This window comes from Eptesicus fuscus, chromosome 8 (assembly GCF_027574615.1).
Source record: "Eptesicus fuscus isolate TK198812 chromosome 8, DD_ASM_mEF_20220401, whole genome shotgun sequence".
Classification (NCBI taxonomy): Eukaryota; Metazoa; Chordata; class Mammalia; order Chiroptera; family Vespertilionidae; genus Eptesicus; species Eptesicus fuscus.
Genome location: NC_072480.1, coordinates 92,827,406 through 92,846,836, shown reverse-complemented (window position 1 = coordinate 92,846,836; position 19,431 = coordinate 92,827,406).

Sequence of the window (19,431 nt, the reverse complement as noted above, 5' to 3'; positions counted from 1 at the left end):
AGTGCCCATCAGCAGATGAGTGGATTAGAAAACTGTGGTACATCTACACTATGCAATACTACTGTGCTATAAAAAAAAAAGAAGGAACTTTTACCATTTGCAACAGTATGGATGGACATGGAAAGCATTATGCTAAGTGAAATAAGCCATTCGGAGAAAGATACATATCACATGATCTCACTCATTTGTGGAATATAATGAACAACATAAACTGATTAACAAAAATAGAGCCAGAGGCAGAGAAGCATCGAACAGTCAAACCTCAGAGTGAAGTCAGGGAGGGTGGGGGGCGTGGTAAGAGATCAACCAAAGGATTTGTATGCATGCATATAAGCATAACTAATGGACACAGCCAGTAGGGGGTGAGAGCATGTGCTGGGGGGTAGGAGTGGCCTGGGAGAGGTCAATGGGGGAAAAAGGAGACATATGTAAACTTTAATCAATAAAGAGTAAGGGAAAAAAAGGAAGAAAAGTAAAAGAAACGTCAACATATGAATACAGTACTACTCATTTTTTTTGCCTGTGAAAGCAAGCCAAAATGTCAACACTGACTCTTTAACTTTACTTTCTATATAAACAAGCAGCATTAGCATTTTCCCAGAGGACAGGGTAAAACGTTGTTCATAATGAAGTAAGATTTGGAATTAAAAATACAAACAGCATTGTGCTTGAACAAAGCCAGATTATCTAGTGCAAACAATGGATCAATTGTCAGCTGAGTGAAAAGATAACCAAATCTCCAATGCCCAGGGGCCTGGAAGGACAACTCATTACACCGAGAGTTTTCATGCATCCATTTTCCTGTGTGTTGGAGAAGAGAACAATTTCACCTTGACACCAAGAACTATGCACACACAAATGCCTAGCGCTCAAGTGGAGTAGGTCTGAACCTCCTGGGAAAAATAGATGGCTTTCATTATTAATTTAACTTTAAATTATGTACTTTAAAGGTGAGGTTTTAAAGACTTATTGCAGTTCTAGAGAAAGAATGCCAAACTCACAACTCCTAGAATGTAAACCACGAAAATACAGAGACAATCTCTTTGTAAATAACTTTGTTTGGCACCAAAACCATGTCGATGAGTAATGATGTACTTAGAAAATACTTTTTTTGATGAAGAAGATAAGGAGTGAGGACTTTTGATTGGAAGAGACAGAGAGCCAAAATCAGCCATCTCAAAAAAAGGAATTGGCAGCTCCCCTAACCAAACTCCAGGAAGATTGTGGGCAAAGCTGGACCTCGAGCTAGGGCCAGGGCCCGAAAAGGGGCTAGGACTTTGTAGCTCTAGGTCGTTCATTCCCACTTTCTTGGGGTATTGGCTTCGTCATCTCCAACCTGAAACCCACTTCTTCCCCTCTAGCAGGAAACATAAATCCAGAGGCTCTCTGCTAGCATCTTTCTAAGCTGAGAGGAAACAGTTCTCTTAATTTGCTTTTTCCTGTGTTTGGTCCAACTGAATCACCCACTCACTGTCAGACATATCCTTGGCCAGGGATGTGGCGTTTCGTCATTGGCCAATGTTGACTCATGTGCCTATCCTTAGAGGGTCAGAGATTTATGATTGGAGTGAGGGAAGAGAAGTTGTTCCTGCAAAAGAATAAATGGACTGAACTACAGGAATAAGGAGAAGTAATGAATCCAATAAATCACCCATAGGAAACTTTGCTTCTTTTGCTCTCCTGAGCCTTTTGGTCACCTCGGGTCATGCAGAAGTTGTCTACAGAATGTAGAATTGCTTTAGAACACTAGATACATTGCCTAATTAAGGCCATTAAGGTTTCAGTAATCTTTATGTCCTACCTTAGAACAGCATGGATTTAAGGCTGATTCCAATGCCACATAAATGATAGCAAGAGTCACACTGATGTGTGCTGATGGTAATAGAAGACAATATTCCATAAGAAACAATCAAAACTACAAAACTCATTCAACAAAGTACAGTTGTGTAAGGGAACATGGTACACCTAGAATAGATTACCATGTAGCTCAGCAGGAGTTCTTGAGAGCCCCCAGTGTTAAAAGGCAAGAATGGCTTTTATACAGATAGTATTTGTATGGAAATGGATATTCCTAAGGTATATTAAAACAAACCTCTTCTTTCAACAGTAAGTTGGCTAGGTAGTTTGTAAAGCCCTTACTGCAAAACACATAGAAATAGCAGATAAAATACAACAAACATCCATTTAAATGCATAGTTGTGCTTCCACGAGAATGAGAGAAATATCCAAGGGGCAACTACAATAAGACAAAGCAGAAAACCCAGATGGTCAATGAACACAAAAACCATGATTGTTCTGGGAACAACTGTTACTGCCAAGACTCTAGAAACTGGGATCCCAAGGCTGCACAGGGGACAGAAGACAAGGCTTTGGACTCTTGCAAGATAGACAATTGGAAGTGCGACTCCTGCATAGATTCAGAACTCATGGATCAGGAAATAAAAGCTTCTGATGACAGTAGAGAGCTAGAAGGGGGACTTGTCCACCTCAGTCTGAACCCTAAAGAAAGAAAAAATTCCTCTTGAGAACCCTACCCTGAAACAGATTGGGATTTTGAGTTTACACCTCAGCAGGCTCTGAGAAAACCTAAGCCAGGAAAGAATGGTAAAGAAATCCCTGATAGGGAATGTTTGGGACACCATGTTGAAACAAATATAAAACTTGTCTTGAGTGACACACTCACAACGGGGACGTCAGACTTTTCACCAATTCAGAACATCTGAGCAAGCACCCACAAATCAGAATTGTAAAACAGAACTTATTTGTTGGTTCTGATAACTCTGGCCCATGTTAGCTTATTTCCTTACACAGAAGTAGAAAGAGATCAAGAATTTTTTAAAATTCCACCAGTCCAATAGAAGTCAGGAGAGGTGGGGGGCATGGAGAGGCATAAGATATTGAGGCAAAAGAAAGCACCTAAATAAGAGAGTATAATAAATCTGTCAGTTACCACCATCGATCTAAATGGCTGAACCCAGTCATTTAAACACAAATAATGAGCCTAGACTAGAAAGCTGAATCTAGCTACATATAGTTTAAAAGAGCCAACCTAAAACATGATATCAAAAAATTCTGAAAATTCAACAATAACAAAACAAGCAACCTAATTAAAAACCGTACCAAAGACCTTAACAGACAGCTTACCAAATAAGATATACAGATAGCAATAAGCATATGAAAAGATGCTCCATATCATATGTCATCAGGGACATACAAGTTAAAACAACAATGAGATACTACTACACACGGTTAGAATGGCAAAGATCCAGAACACTGACAGCACTAAATGCTGACAAGGATGTGGAGCAACAGTAACTCCCAGACATGGCTAGTGGAAAAGCAAAACGATGCAGCCACTTTGGAAGAGAGTTTGGTGGTTTCTTACAAAACTGAACATACTCGTACCACGCAAACACACTCCTTGGTATTTTCCCAAAGGCAATGAAAACGTATGCCCATGCAAAAATCTGCACGCAGATGTTTATTACAGCTTTATTCATAACTGCCAAAACTTGGAAGCAACCAAATTGCCCTTCAGTGGGTCGATGGATAAACAGAGTGTGGTCCATCCTTTCCATGGCATCCACACAAAAAGGAATGAACTATCGAGCCAAGGAAAGGTATGGAGGAAACTGAAGTGAACATTTCTATGTGAAAGAAGGCAATCTAAAAAGAGGCCACATATTATATAACTCCCGCTTTATGGCATTCTGGAAAAGGCAAAACTATGGAGACAATAAAATAAAATAAAAAAAGCAGTGGTTGCTGGGAAGAAAAAGAGGTGGAGTAGGCAAAGCACAGGAGATTTTTAGGGCAGTGACCAATATTTTGTATGATATTATAATTATAGGTAAGTCATACTTTTGTCCAAACCCATAAAACATGTAACACCAAGAATAAGTCCAAAAATAAACTATAGATTTTGGACAATTATGATGTAACTCTCTAGGTTCATCCTCAGTATAAAAAAAAAGTACAATTCTGATAATGGGGGAGGTTATACATATATAGGGGAAGGGAGTGTATAGGTAATCTCTGTACCTTCTCCTCAATTTTATTGTAAACTGAAACTGTTATAAAAACAAAAAATGTCTTTAAAAAAGCATGATGATAGAGAAAGATTGAAACTAAAAGATAGAAAGTAAGTTACCACAAAAATATTAGTATTAACTGGAAGAAAACATATAACAATGTTAACATCTGATAAAATAGATTCAAAGGTAAAAGTATGAACAATAAAAATGATCACTAATTAATTATAAAAGTTCCAATTATCCAAAAAGACATGACAATTATAAACTTATATGCAACAAAAAGTATAGTTTCAAATATAGAAACAAAACTTGACAGAATTAAAGAGGAAAATGAACATACGCATGCATCATAACATGAAATTTCAATGTCTCTTCATAATTGGTCAATCAAATACATAAATATTTAGTAGGAATGTAAAAGAATTGGGAAACACAATAAAACTGAACATATATAAAACCTTGCACCAAAAAGTAGCAATGCATATTCTTGTTAAGCATAAAATTATAAGAGAGGTTATCAAGTTAATCTCAATAAACTTCAAATAATCAATATCATGCAGAAAAATGTAGTTTAACCAAATTCAATTACATTAAAAATTAGTAATAGGTTTTTTATAATAAAGTACATTTGGAAATTGTCAAACATATAAAAATACCAATGGGTTAAAGTAGAAATAATAATGAAAATATAATATATTTAGAAAAATCACAAAAATTCTACATATCAAAATTTAGGAATACAATGAATGTCTAGGAAAACTAAATTATTACATTTCATATTAGAAAATTAAAAGTTAAAAAGTAATGATCCAGCAATCCCACTTCGGGTATATACCCAAAGGAATTTAAATCAGGATCTTAAAGCATGTTCATCGCAGCAGAATTCACACTAGCCAAAAGATAGACACATATCAACAGATAAATGGATAGGGAAAATGTGGTATCTATATACAAGAGATAATTATTCAATCTTAAGAAATACTTATATCCTATCATATGCTACAGTGTGGATGAAACTTGAAGACATTATGCTAAGTGAAATGTCATTCACAAAACAATCATATATGAATGATAGTATGGGATATGTAATCTAAAGTAGTCACACTCTTTTTTTTGTAGTAGTCAGAGAGAAACAGAAAGTAGAATGATAGTTGTCAGGGACTGGAAAGAGGAAGAAAAGACGTCTTATATGGATGTAAACTTTCAAATTTGCAAGAAAAAAAAGTCCTAGAGATCTGTTGTATAATAATGTGCATACAGTCACCACTACTATACTTAAAAATAGTTAAGATGATAATTTTTATGTTATGCATTTTTACCTCAGTAAAAATATAATAATGAATGAAGCATCCAAGGTAAGAAGTGAGGGGAAAAAGACAGAGGAAATCTAAGAAATGGGAAGGAGAATAATAATAAAACTAAGCCGAAACTGGTTTGGCTCAGTGGATAGAGCGTCGGCCTTCGGACTCAAGGGTCCCAGGTTCGATTCCAGTCAAGGTCATGTACCTTGGTTGCGGGCACATACCCAGTGGGGGGTGTGCAAGAGGCAGCTGATCGATGTTTCTCTCTCATTGATGTTTCTAACTCTCTATCCCTCTCTCTTCCTCTCTGTAAAAAATCAATAAAATATATTATAAAATAATAATAATAAAACTAAGAGCAAAAATTAATCAAATGAAGAGAAAAAGATTCAATGGAAAGGACCAACAAAACCCAATGTTGTTTCTTTGAAAAGATTAATAAAATAATCAATCCTCTGTAAGTTGGGTTAAGAAAAGAAAAAGAGAGGAGACATGAACTATAATAGGAATGAAACAGAAGATATATCTGTAGATATAGCAGAGATTTACAAGGTTATAATATGATGAATAATTTTACAGCAATAAAATTTAAAACATGGATGAAATGGATAATTTCCTACAAAAGTACAAAAAATTAATTCAGCACTGAATCAAAACTGCAATCTTACTCCATCACATTGTGAGGTGAGCACCTGCTCAGAGACCCTTTTGAAGGTCATTGAGGCATCATGGAGGAAGCAGAAATCACAACCCTCTGATGCCCTTGGCTGGGTTGTGCGGAGACTGTTTGGTAACCACAGTTTATTAGTGTTGAGTTCCCAGGTGACCAATTGCACAGAACCTCACTTATGTTACTGAGTAAAAGTGGACTGGGGGCCTTTAGTGTGATGGGGGAGGGGGGGGTGGCAGTGCAGTAGGAATAAGGACTGCTTCCCAGAGCGAGTCTATAAAGAGCAAAGTGGTGACTGTGTTTTCAATCCCGCCATTTCTACAACAGGTCAACTCTAATTCCCATACAATGAAAGGTGCCCTGAAGTGGGCATTGAATCAAAGCAACCATAGCCTTATTCCAAACCTCCTGAATTCACTGAGATTTAAGGACTTGCTATTTTAGTCTATCAAATAAGTTCTACTTCTTCATTCCTTAAACAACTTCAGATAAAACTATAAATTAGCATAATTGCTTCACTTGAAATTATTAAACTACTAAGCCTTCAAAATTGATTAAAAGGATTTTCACTGAACTCTAATCTTTAAGTGAAACAATATCTTTCCCCTCAAAAATATACCAATTTCCTGGAAATATACTTCATGGCTTTATTTCCTTTGCTAATTAATCCTGGTAATTTAATTCAATAACTTTTATAAAGTTAAAATTATAAGGATTTAATTGACTTTTGCTTAACTTCCAATTATGTCTAATTGGTTTCTATTCAGTCTCATTAAATCCAATTATGGTTTGACTAATCGTAATTACTCCCAATAGTTCATTTACTTTAAAATAAGGACTCTGTCCTCTGTTACTTTCATTGGGGTTAGGTAGTGTCTCTTGATTATATTAATGCAAATGGCTTCCTATATGCATCAATAAGTTTACATTTAGTACTTAGGTAATCCTTTGTAACTCAGCAAAGCTAGTAAGAGCCTAAATACAGCACAGTAGCTATATAGGTAACTTCCTGGTAGTCATCATTAATATCAATTGAAATTGGTGACCAATCGCTTGGTGTAGCATTTCATTACCCTAGTTACAGAAACTTCTAAAAATTGCAGAATTTGGATAAAAAGGAAGTTAATATAAAGAATAATCACAGATATTAGGAAGAGGGGGCACTTTCTCAGAAATGATGCATGAGTGGAGCAAGCTCATTTTGTATTTTGTTTTGTGACTATTTCCATTTTGATAAACTATTATAAAGGCCCAGAAAGGAATGCATATAACAAATTTTTTTTTAAAAAAGTTAATCTGGGTTTTTATAAAAGACAAAAATTTCTTAGCAGTACTTTCTCTGTGATGAAAAACAGAAAGAGAAAAATGGAACAACAAATGTTTCAAGGGAGAAAAAATGGAATATTCTTTTGCATTGTACTGATTTTCTCTCCTGATACCAAAAAAAAAGGGGGGCGGAGGGGAGAACCAAGCACATTTTTCAAGACAGCACTTGAAACAAATGAAAAATACTTTGCAGAGCTAATAAAAATCACTGTGACTTGTTCCTTTCATTTAAAGAACATAAAATACTGTATGATTCTCTTTATATGAATTCTTGAAATAAAATTTTAGAGATGGAGAGAGCAGAGAGAGATTGCCAAGGGTAAGAGCTACATGGGAAGGGAGTAGATGTGGCTACCAAGGGATAGCATGAGGGAGCCCGTAGTGATGACATAGTTCTTTACCTTGATTCGGTGGTGGTGATACAAGTCTACATGTGATAAAATGGTATAGAACTATACCACACATACAAACACACACACACACACACACACACACACACATTGAGATCTGAATAAGCTCTGTTGATTGTACCAATGTCATTTTCTGGGTTTTCATATTGTCCTATAGTTGTGTAATTTGTCACCTCTGGGAGAAAAGGAGTCAAAAGTACATAAGACATCCCTTTACACTTTTTTATTGCCAAGTTTTTATAAACCTATTATTATTTCAAAATAAAGTTCAAAATATAAGTATGGTTAAGACCTAACATCCATCATTTTCAAAAAGAAAAGAAATGAGGGTTGATGGACCTGTCCAATAATGTCAAATATGAAACAGTCCATCAGAGGGTCATCGTCTGTTCACTCACAGTATAGCTGTCATTTATCCTCGTTCCGCTGTGCCCTGGAAGATGAGCATGGTTATATTCCGAAGGCCCATAACTTTCATTGCTAACTTCATAATAAACTAAAAGACAATGCAAAATAATAGAATGATTATTTGTAACTCTGAAATAAAGTCTCTGCCGCCAGGCACAAAGCTCCTAAATCCCCAGCTTTTTCCTCAGTGATAAGAGCACTGAAACCATCCTTTGGTCCAATATTTGGTCTTTGACCCCATCCCTGACACACGGCTCCTACATCCCTTAGAATTTCCTGCGTGATAACAGTGTCTTTTGTTCTAATGAGGTGACACTTGGTGGCCTCCTGAATGAGTGCTGGCCACCAGAAAGACCAAGCTATGGTTAGAAAAAAGACTGAAATTTCCAGCTCCCCGCCTCACCTCTCTCCTCCGGCCCCCACAACTCTCTTGAGAGTGGAGAGTGGCTGGAAATAGAGTTCGTAGTTTCATGCCTATGTGAGGAAACTCCCATAAAAATCCCAACAGCATGGGGTCTGGGGAGCTTCCAGGTTGGTGAACACATCCAAGTACTAGGAGGATAACATACCCCAACTCCACGGGGACAGAGTGCCTGGGCTCAGAACCTTCCCAGACCTCGTCCTACGGCACCTCTTCATCTAGCTGATCATGTGTGTTTATCATATCCTGTGTTATACAATGAACTGATAAACATAAGTGTTCCCCTGAGTTCCATGAGCTGTTCTAGCGAATAATGGAATCTGAGGAGACCATCACAGGAACCTCGATGTAGCTGATGTCAGAAGCACAGATGACAATTCAGACAGGAGATGGGCATCTAAAAGGTTGGGAGTGGGCAGTCTTGTGGGATTGAGCCCTTAGCCTGTGGGATTTGACACCATCTCCAGGTAGACAGTGTTGGAATGGAATAAACGGGAGCAGACGGACACGTAGCTGGTGTCACAGAATCGCTTGGTGTGGGAGGAAAACCCACACATCTGGTGGTTGTGAGTGTGACAGTAATGTGAGACCAAAGGAGGAACACACAGGATGAGCAAAGTAGTTCTTCCAAAAACAACTAGCATTTATTTATTTACAGAGACAATAATGGTCCGAAATTTAAACATTTGGGGTGAAGGACAGAATCTTAATGAGACTGCAATGGCAAAGTATATAGGGTAGAAAGCAAAATAAAGGAATTGGCAACAAAATAGCCCAGTGTTGTGGGAAAATCCTGGGACTGAGAAGAGGGGAACTGAGATTATTATTTCTGCCTCAAACTTGCTGAATAACCTTCACTAACTCACTCCCTTTCCTTGAGTCTCACTTCTTCTTTTACAAAATTGAATGAAGTGGACCATCTCCAACATCCCCCAATTATGGCATTTGTCAACTCTATGTGGGGTCTGATTAGATCCCTAATTTCAATTTTAATATGGGTATGTGCCCACTGCAAAGTCTAATAAATAGCTAAATCCAGCACAGGAGGCTAATGCACTTTGCTAAGTATTCTTGAAGCTTATTCTATCAGTGTAGCAAGGTAAATTGCTAACAATTTAGTAGACACGAGGCCTATTAGCAACTGTGGCTGCTGTGTTATCTCAAAGACTTTGCGAGGATAATGCTAGGAACCGGATCGTGCTGAAAAGTAGCCTAATTTTTCCACCAAGATGCACAAAAATGATTAACCATTCCGCTCATGAAAATTCACTTCTTTCAATAATCCAAACACCTTCCTAAACTGTATAGTTTCTGGGCTGACATTATCCCACTTCTTTACGCAAGTATTAATTGCACCCTCGTTAGCTTACACATCATGAATAATAGCCACCTTGCAATAATCCATGGCAACTTCTTTATATACCTGTTTATACTTGTGATCATAATAATGTCAACTTTAATATTCTTATCAAGCAATTCTAGGGGGGAAAAAACACATAACATGGTGCTAAACATCTAGGATGCCCATAAATAATCAAAAGATAAAAGCAATACAAGTAATCTCTGACAGTGCTATGAAAAGACATCGAGTTTAGCGTTAAGTTCATAAAAAAATTCTTAACCAGCTGCTAAAATTGAAAGTTATAATTTGTCTGCAACCAGGATATCAGCTTATTCAAAAATATAGGTGATATGCCCCAGCTGGTTTGGCTCAGTGGATAGAGCATCAACCTGTGGACTGAAGGGTCCTGGGTTCGATTCCAGTCAAGGCATGTGCCTGGGTTGCTGGCTCAATCCCCAGTAGGGAGTATGCAGGAGGCAGCTGGTCAATGATTCTCTCTTATCATTGATGTTTCTATCTCTCTCCCTCTCCCTTCCTCTCTGAAATCAATAAAAAATATATTTTTAAAAAATATGGATATATAGGCAATATACTCATGAACGCGTCTGGTAAACTCTACCTGACCTCACCATGTGAGGAAACTGGAGGAAGAATAGTGAGATGAAAGCTTTCTCGTTATAAGGCTCAAATCTCTAGGAGGTCAAGGAGCAGAATTACTGCGCATCCCCCGTGCCTCTTTCCCATCTGTTTTGATCATCCAGGCAGACTTATGTGGAAACAAAATAAAAGCAGTAGTATGCAGTCTCCTTGGCTGTATTTTTCTTAGTTTCATGCAAAGAAACACCCAGTCACCGTCTCTCACACTGCATTCCTAACCCCAGGATTTTGCATATTCATGCGATTGGTCACAAGATGCAAAAGGCGGTGCAAACCCATCACTGCCACTGGAAATACTACACAGGAGACACGTGCTACAGATGGCGGGTCAGAGCAGTCACAGGACTCAAAACCCCACATGGACTCATGGGTTCTAATTTCTTCGTGGGCTACCGGTTGGCTCCCTCCTCGCTTCGGCCACAACAGAATAGAACATCAGCCAATCCACAGAGTCACCAGCAGCCTGGGCGATAACCTGATATTAAAAGTTCTGCACAAACAGCCACCAAATGAGCCAGTGAGGTGTTCTTCCTTGGCAATAGAAGTGGGGAATATATAGAAATCAGGCACTTGGCAATAGAGTCGAGGTGGGAAAATTATGCAATAGAAAGAGACTTAGAAGGACCAAAGTGAGTCAAAGTTCACACCAGAGTGCAGAGCAACTTTTAGTCCCCCGACCCCCGACCCCCAGTCTCAGGGCTGAGCTATGGAAGAGAAATATCAGGGAGACGATTTACAGCTCAGATCAAAGAGATAATCTTTTAGCTGCCTCTTTGAAAGAGGGCTATATTTCTAGTGCCAGACTCTCGCACACTATATCAGGGCCAGACTGAATTGGTTTAGACGTTCACCCACCACAGAAAGATAAAATAAGGGACAAAGAGAGATTGAAAGAGAGCATTCAGAAAGCCAGAAAATAGCCCTCTTACCTTTCATTTCATTTGTGTGATGGTGGGGAGTGTAAGGCCAACACACTCAAAAGGTCTTTGAAATTTGTATCACGCCTGGATCCCAAAGAGTAAAGTTGGTGTGTCAGAGATTCTCAGGTCATTGGCGGGCCTAGCATAGCCCCGGAAAACATCTGGGACACAAGTGGTAGATTAGTCTCCCTCATCAAAGGGCTTCAGGGAGGGCCATAGGACTTTCTTGGAGGATGCATAGATGGAATCGCCTGTTGCTGGTAAGAGAGATGGAGCTCGGAGCTGTACCTTTCATAAGGCTCTGAAATCTGTCCACTGAGGCTCTACCTCCCTGCACTTCCAGAGTCACTGGTGGCATCAAAACGAAACAGCTGCCCAACCACCCTTGACTGTCAGGATGCTCTCACCCATATCAGCAAACTGCCCTCTTTCCCTGCTGCCTGCCCTTCCTGGACATGAAAACATACAAAGTCATATAGGAGTTTAGGAATAACCTTCAAGAAACAGAAAGGAAAATGAGAGGGAAAGTGTAGTACTCTGAACAGTAATTGAGACATTAATGTCTGGCTTAAACTTTTTAAAATATTATGGGAGAGACCCAAGGTTACTAAAACAAGACCAGTTATAGCCCAAGAACAATGGAGGTTCAAAGTTAAGAAAAGCATGTACACTCATAAGAGCAGAGTGAGGTTCAATCTCATTAGTCTTTAGAGAAGTCCAAAAAATCATTAGCATAACAATATACATCCAACAACATAACAAAAACTTATTGAAAATATCAAGTGTCTGCAAGGATGTGGAATAACTGGAATAGTCATATACTACTGGTGAAAACCAAATTGGTGCAACCATTTTCAATATTTTTTGTCGATATTAAAATTGAACCTTTTCATACCTTATGGTCCAACAATTTCAATTCTGAGGACATATACAACAGAAATTAATATATATGTGTACCCCAAGTCATGTACGTGAATGTTAATAGCCTGATTGGATTCCATTTGAAGTAAAAAATGGAAGCAACTGAAAAAACCATCAACAATATAATGATAAATATGTGTGAGGATATTTATACAACAGTAATAAATATGAAAAACTATTTTTACATATTTATTATATAAAATAAAACATATTTATGTATTAAATCTCACAAACATAATGTAGAGTAAAATAATCTAGCCACAAGTAAAATGTGCAATATAATTTCAGTTTTGTAAAATTTAAACTCTGGCAAAACCGATCAGTGGTGCATGAAGCCAGGAGAGCACTTTCTTAGAGGGGGATCGTAAGAGCAGGGACTAGAAGGGGACTTCGATGAACCTCTACAGTGTAGGTGAGTTTTATATCTTGATCTGGATTGTGGTTATAGGGACATGTTCACTTGGTGATAGTTCATCAATCTGTATGTTTTGACTTGTTTACTTTTATGTATGCATACTATACTCTAATAAAAAGTAGATCTGAAAAATACACATTATGATCACATCAATTAAAACAGTGATAATGAGAAAATCTTAAAAGCAACCATAGAAAAAACACATATTGTGCACAAAGGAACAATATCTATATCTATGTCTATATTCATATCCATGTCTAAATCTATGTCTATATCTATGTTGACACCGATGTAGATCTACAGTCATCTCATCAGAAACAGTGAAAGACAACGACAATAAAACAACATATTTAAAGGAAAACATTGTGCTAAAGAAAACTGTCATATTAGAATTCTATAAACAATAAAGTTTACATTCAATATGAAGGCTCAATAAAGTTTTCTCAGACAACTAAAATGCTTGAGAGAATTCATCACTAGCAGACCTACATTGTAAGAAATGTTATAGAATGTCTTCAGGGTGAAAGAAAATGACACCAGATGGAAACTTGAATCTATGCTAGGGAATAAAGAACCTCAGAAATGGTAAATGTGTGGATAAGTATAAGACTATTTTTCTCATATTTTTTAATTTATTCAAAAGATAATTGGATGTTTTAGGCAAAAGTAATACCAATGTTTATGAAAATTAAAATATTGATGTAGAATGTTTTAGACAATAGCACTGCTGTGGTCTAAATATTTGTGTCCTTTCAAAATTCATCTGTTGAGAGGTGGGGCACAGACCCTCACCCCCCCAACATTGCAGGGGCCTGAATCCTAGCCCCTTCTGAGGGAGGTCTCCTGCCCCCATGGCTGCTTCGTGCTTCCCATGCCCAGCTCAGATCAGGACCCAGGTGACCGACAGAGACTTGGCTGACAGCAGCTGCCCTCTCACTCCAACAAGAATTGTTTGAGTTATCTTATACCCATGGTGTGGGGAAGTGGGTTTACGATATCTAAATCCAGCCTACCACCAGGAATGCTCAGGACCTACTCAAGAAGGGAAATAATCCCTTCCACCAATATTTACAGGGTAAAACAAGATTATTGTTAGAGTAATAAATTTGACAGTAAAATAGTAGTCAAGTTTTCAGGCAAATTTAAATTGGCTAGTTGAAACAAGCGAATATTCTAGAAAAAATAATTGTACTGGACAAAAAGGTGTTCCTAAAGTGTCAACTAAAATTTTTATTGGTACTTCATCTCACGATAAAATTGTGCACCATATAATGAACCTAAAACAGTAATATTAGAGTGCAAAAAATTAAAATTTAAAAGCCATCAAGACTACATTATAAAATTTTCAAAAGCCTCCTAATATTTAAATCAAAAAAGGAGGGGATAGTAGAGGAATATCATGTAAGGAAAAATATCCTGTAAGTAAATTACATCTAGAAAATTAATACTTTAGAAAATTAATTGTAAGGCTAAAAGCAAGACACCAATGAAAAACACACAAGGTGACAAAACAAGCCAGAGGAAAATCATTTGGGCAAAAATTGAAAAAGGATCCCCAGTCAAATTTATAGAAAATATTCCTTTATTAACTTTTGGTCAAGAATATGTTTGTATATTTTCAGAAAACAACTCCGAGACCATGTGGATTACAGCAAGAGAGGAATCGACAGGACTACTCCAGCCATCAAGACAGAAGAGAAGCAGTCCAGAGATGGAAGACGCTGATGTGGCCTTCCCATACCAGCAGTTAGCAGCTGTGCATCACTGCAGATTGCCCAGGACCAAACCAGACAGAGTCGGACCTGCATGACCACCATTTGTCCACCATCCAGAACTGAAATGTCAGTGCTGACATGTACACATAAGGAACTGTTGGACATTGCATTTGGGTCTCAAAAGAACTGTAGGCCCAGAAAGAAACTCACTACACACTGATTCATTTGCCTGTCACCAGAACCATTATTGCTTGTCTCATTTTCGGTTCTTATAAGTGTATTTCTAATAGCACATGATCTCACTCATCTAGGGGAAATAATGAACAACATAGACTGATGAACAAGAACAGACCCAGAAACAAGGAGGCATGGATCAGACTGTCGGGCCTCGGGGGGAGGGTAGGGAAGGGTGGGGGTAAAGGGGGAGATCAACCAAAGGACTTGTGTGCAGGCATATGAGCCTAACTGGGGGTTAAGGACAACAGAGGGGTGGGGGCTTGTGTGGGGAGGGGGGTGGGATGGGAATGGGGAGACGAGGACAAATATGTGATACCTTAATCAATAAAGAAATTAAAAATAAAAAAAGATAAAAATTAAAAAAAATAAAAAATAAAAAAAAAATTCATCTGTTGAAATCCTAACTCAAAAATAATATTAGGAATTGGGACGTTGGGGAGGTAATTGGGTCATGAGGATACAGCCCTCATGAATGGCTTTGGTGCTCTTGTATGAGATCCCACATTGCTCCCTCGCCCCTTCCATCCTATGAGGATACAATGAGAAGTCTGCAACCCAAAACAGGACTCTCACTCATCCTAAACTCAGACTTCAGAACTGTTAGCAATTAATTTCTGCTATTTGTAATCTACCTGGTCTGTGTCATTTTGTTTTAGCAATTGAAACAGCCAAAGACAAGCACAAAGAAGTAGGAGAGTTAGAAGCATAGGAAGTCCTCACTTTGTATGGTCATGTAAGACTGTTAAAATGACCATGCAAGCTAAAGCCACACAAACTGATCTTTCTAATCAATGAAAACGATTACAATTGTTGTGTGACTCTTCAAAGCATTGTCAAAACAGTTACACCTCTCTTAATGTCCGTTATCTAAATGTATAGAAAAATGAAAAAAAATAGTGAAACTAATATTTATTTAGTCCACTATAATTTAAAACAGTAGAAACATTAAGGATTAAAGTGATTCATTTCTTTGCAAAGAAAACTTCAAGAGTAGATTGAACCGTGCTTGCTATCTTCTTCTCAAAGTATAACCTACCATATGCAGTAAGCATCTTTTCAATGTATTGGAAAACAGTCAAACTCTTTTACAAGTCTGCATCAGCTTCCAACATTTCCATTTTTGTGCTTTTAATATTGTGAAATATCTTCAAGATTTCCTTTAATGTAAAGTTTTAGCTGACATCACTTCTTTAGGCATATCTGACTTCTTTTTGTGATAATCTTTTTTCCTCATTTATGTCAATAAGCCCACTTTCACTAAGTTTCTCCCAGATGGTGGTGGTCAACATTTCCATGGTCAGCTATTGCTCCAATAACTCCATTAACATCCTATTTGAATTCTGCATGCTATTTTCACAGTTCAATAAAAGTTTCTGCCACATTACATACATATTAGTCATTGTTCCTTCCTTCCATGATGCCTGAATCAATTGCATTCTTTCAGTAATATTTCTTCCATGCTCAGCTAAAAAAAATGGTATGATCTTTCATTGTAGCATCAATAGCCTGTGGAAAAGTCAATCTAAAATAGTAGGCGTTAAAAGTCCAAATGATTCCTTGGTCCATTGGGCTGATTGAAGATTATGTGTATGTTAGTAAAAAGCAAATTATCACATTTTCTTGGAAGTCTCCAAATGCATAAAGGTGACCTGAACCATTATCCAACAGTAGAACTACTTTAAAAGTTAAATTGTATGGGCTTATAACTGGGAGATGAGCAGTCAACACAACTATACACTGGCTGTTTGTGTTTGAAAGAAATAACAGATGCATGGTGGGTAATCACCAACAGGCTTTGAAAGAAACAATGTGCACATCTAAAGAAGCCATGATGCCCATCTGTTAATTATGTTGATTTGTGTACTAAAGATGAGCATCAAATTTGTACTTTATACAATTATTCAGAGTTAATACACTGTGGTAACTGAAATTTGAACTGTGTTGTTGGGAAAATGGTATTATCTGACTAAACCATAACTGAAATGCATGTATACCAGGACCATAAAAAAGAAGGACTGCCTGTATACTTGTCTAAAATTTTTACCTACTTTGTGAATTGGTATAATATTACTTGAGGGTAAACTATGAAAAGTTAAAGGTATATATTGTAAACCTTCAGCAATCACTAAAAAATGTTACAACTAATAAGCCAATAGTTGTTATAAAATGTAATATTAAAACAACTCAATAAGAAAAGAGGAACAAAGCAACCAAGAACAGATGGAGAAATAGAAAACAAATAGCAAATAGTAGACTTAAAGCCAACTTTGTTGAATTTATATTAAATATAATGAACTCTAATTAAAAACTAGAGATGATCAGATTAGATAAACATGCAAGAACCTATGATATGCTATCTACAAAAAACCCACTTTAAATATGAGATAGATTAAAAGGATGAAAATAGATGTATGATATAAACACCAATAATAAAAAATAAGAATTATATTATTAACATCAGAAAAAAGTGGACTTTAGGAAAAGAAATATCTGGGACAAAAAAAAAGAAAATTTCATGACAAAGGGTCAATTCATTAAGAAGACTTAACAATCCTAAATATGTATATAATAAAACAACTTCAAAATACATAAAGCAAAAACTAATAGAACTGAAAAGAGAAATAGAAATTTCAACTTCTTTCACAGAAGTAGGCTGAAAATCAGTAATAATAATGAAAACTCAATGCTATAAAATAACTTGACCAATTGTCATCACAATACACATTTTTTTCAACTACACATGGTACATTCACAAAGATGAGCCAAATGCTGGCACTTAAATATCAATAGATTTAAAAGAATTGGTATCATGCCCTGGCTGGTTTGGCTCAGTGGATAGAGAGTTGGCCCGAGGACTGAACTATCCTGGGTTCGATTCTGATCCAGGGCACATACCCTGGTTGTGAGCTCGATCCCTGGCCCTGGTCGGGGTGCATGCGGAAGGCAACCTAATCGATGTCTCCTCATATGGATGTTTCTCTCTCTCTGCCTCTCCCTTTCTTTAAAAATCAATGGAATAATATCCTCAGGTAAGGATTAATAACAACAACAACAACAACAAAGAATTGGTATCATATAGTTAGTTCTCTAACTGGAATTAAATTAAAATTTTTTTTAAATTATTTAAAATTTTCTAAATATTTGGAAAATAAGCAACACATTTTTAAATAATCCATGAGGCAGAGCAAAAAAAAATTATAAGCTAGAAAATATTCTTAGCCCTATCATAATAAAATCAGAACATTTCAAAATTTGTGGAATGTGGTAAAACAATGCTTAACGTGATATATACATTTTTAGATACTTATATTACAAAACAAAGGTCTAAAATCAACTATCTAAGTCATCATCTTTAAAAAGAAAACTAGAAAAAAGGGAACAAATTAAACCCAAAGTAAGTAGAAAAAAGGAGAATAAAGATAAGGGGGGAAAAACAACAATTATATAGAAAACAAAAGAATAGAGAAAAATCAATGAAAACAAAAAGAATAGAAAAAAATCAATGAAACCAAAAGCTGCTTCTTTTAAAAGATCAATAAAATTGCAAACCTTTAGTCAGACCAATCAAGAAAAAAAAAAAAAAAAAACAGAAAGAAGGCACAAGTTATCAACTCAAGAATAAAAGATAGGACATCAGCCGGGGCTGGATGGCTCAGTTGGTTGAAGCGCAGTCCCATACACCAAAAGGTTGTGGTTGGATTCCCGGTCAGGACACATACCTAGGTTGTTGGTTCCATCAATAGTTGGTGCATGTACAGGAAGCAACCAATCACTCTCTCTCTCTCTAAAATCAATAAACATATCCTTAGGTGAGGATTTAAAAAAAAATAGGACATCATCAATGATGCTATAGACTTTAATGAGCTAATAAGGAATATTATGAACAACTTTATGACAATAAATGCAACTATTTAGATGATACAAATTCCTTAAAGACAATAAATAAAACATGGCCAAAGGACTTGAACAGACACTACACCAAAAGGGATATACAAATGGCCAATCACCACATGAAAGATTCTCCATATCATTAGTCATTAGGGAACTTTATATTTAAACTATGAGGAAATTCAACTTCACACTGACAAGAATAATTATAAAGACTAAAAATATTAAGTTTGGGTGAGGATATGGAGCAATTGAAAAACTCATACTTTGCAGGTGGCAGAGCACTTCTTTGAAACACAGTTTGGTAGCTCCTCATTAAGTTAAAAACACCATATGACCCGGCAACTCCCTTCTTTAGTGATTTGGCCAAGAAAATAAAAGCATCTCTACACAAAGATTAGTATAAGAATGTTCAGATCAGCTATATTCAAAACAGCTAGTAACTGGACACAATCCAAATGTCCATCAACAGGTGAATTGTACATCAGCTACTCAGCAATAAAAGAAACAATAAAAGAAAATAAATAACTTGGATGAATCTCAAAAGCTTATGCTGAGTAAGAGAAGCCAAACATAAGAGAGACATGTTGTAGAAGTCCAAACATATTAAATTATACAATAGGCAAAAGCACTTGACACTGACATAAAACAAGTCAGTGGTTGTCTGGGGCTGGGGACAAGGTGATTAATTCCAAAGGAACATGGGAAACTTTTAGAGGAACAGGAAATGTGCTACACTTTGAATGCCATGCCAGCTAGCCAGATA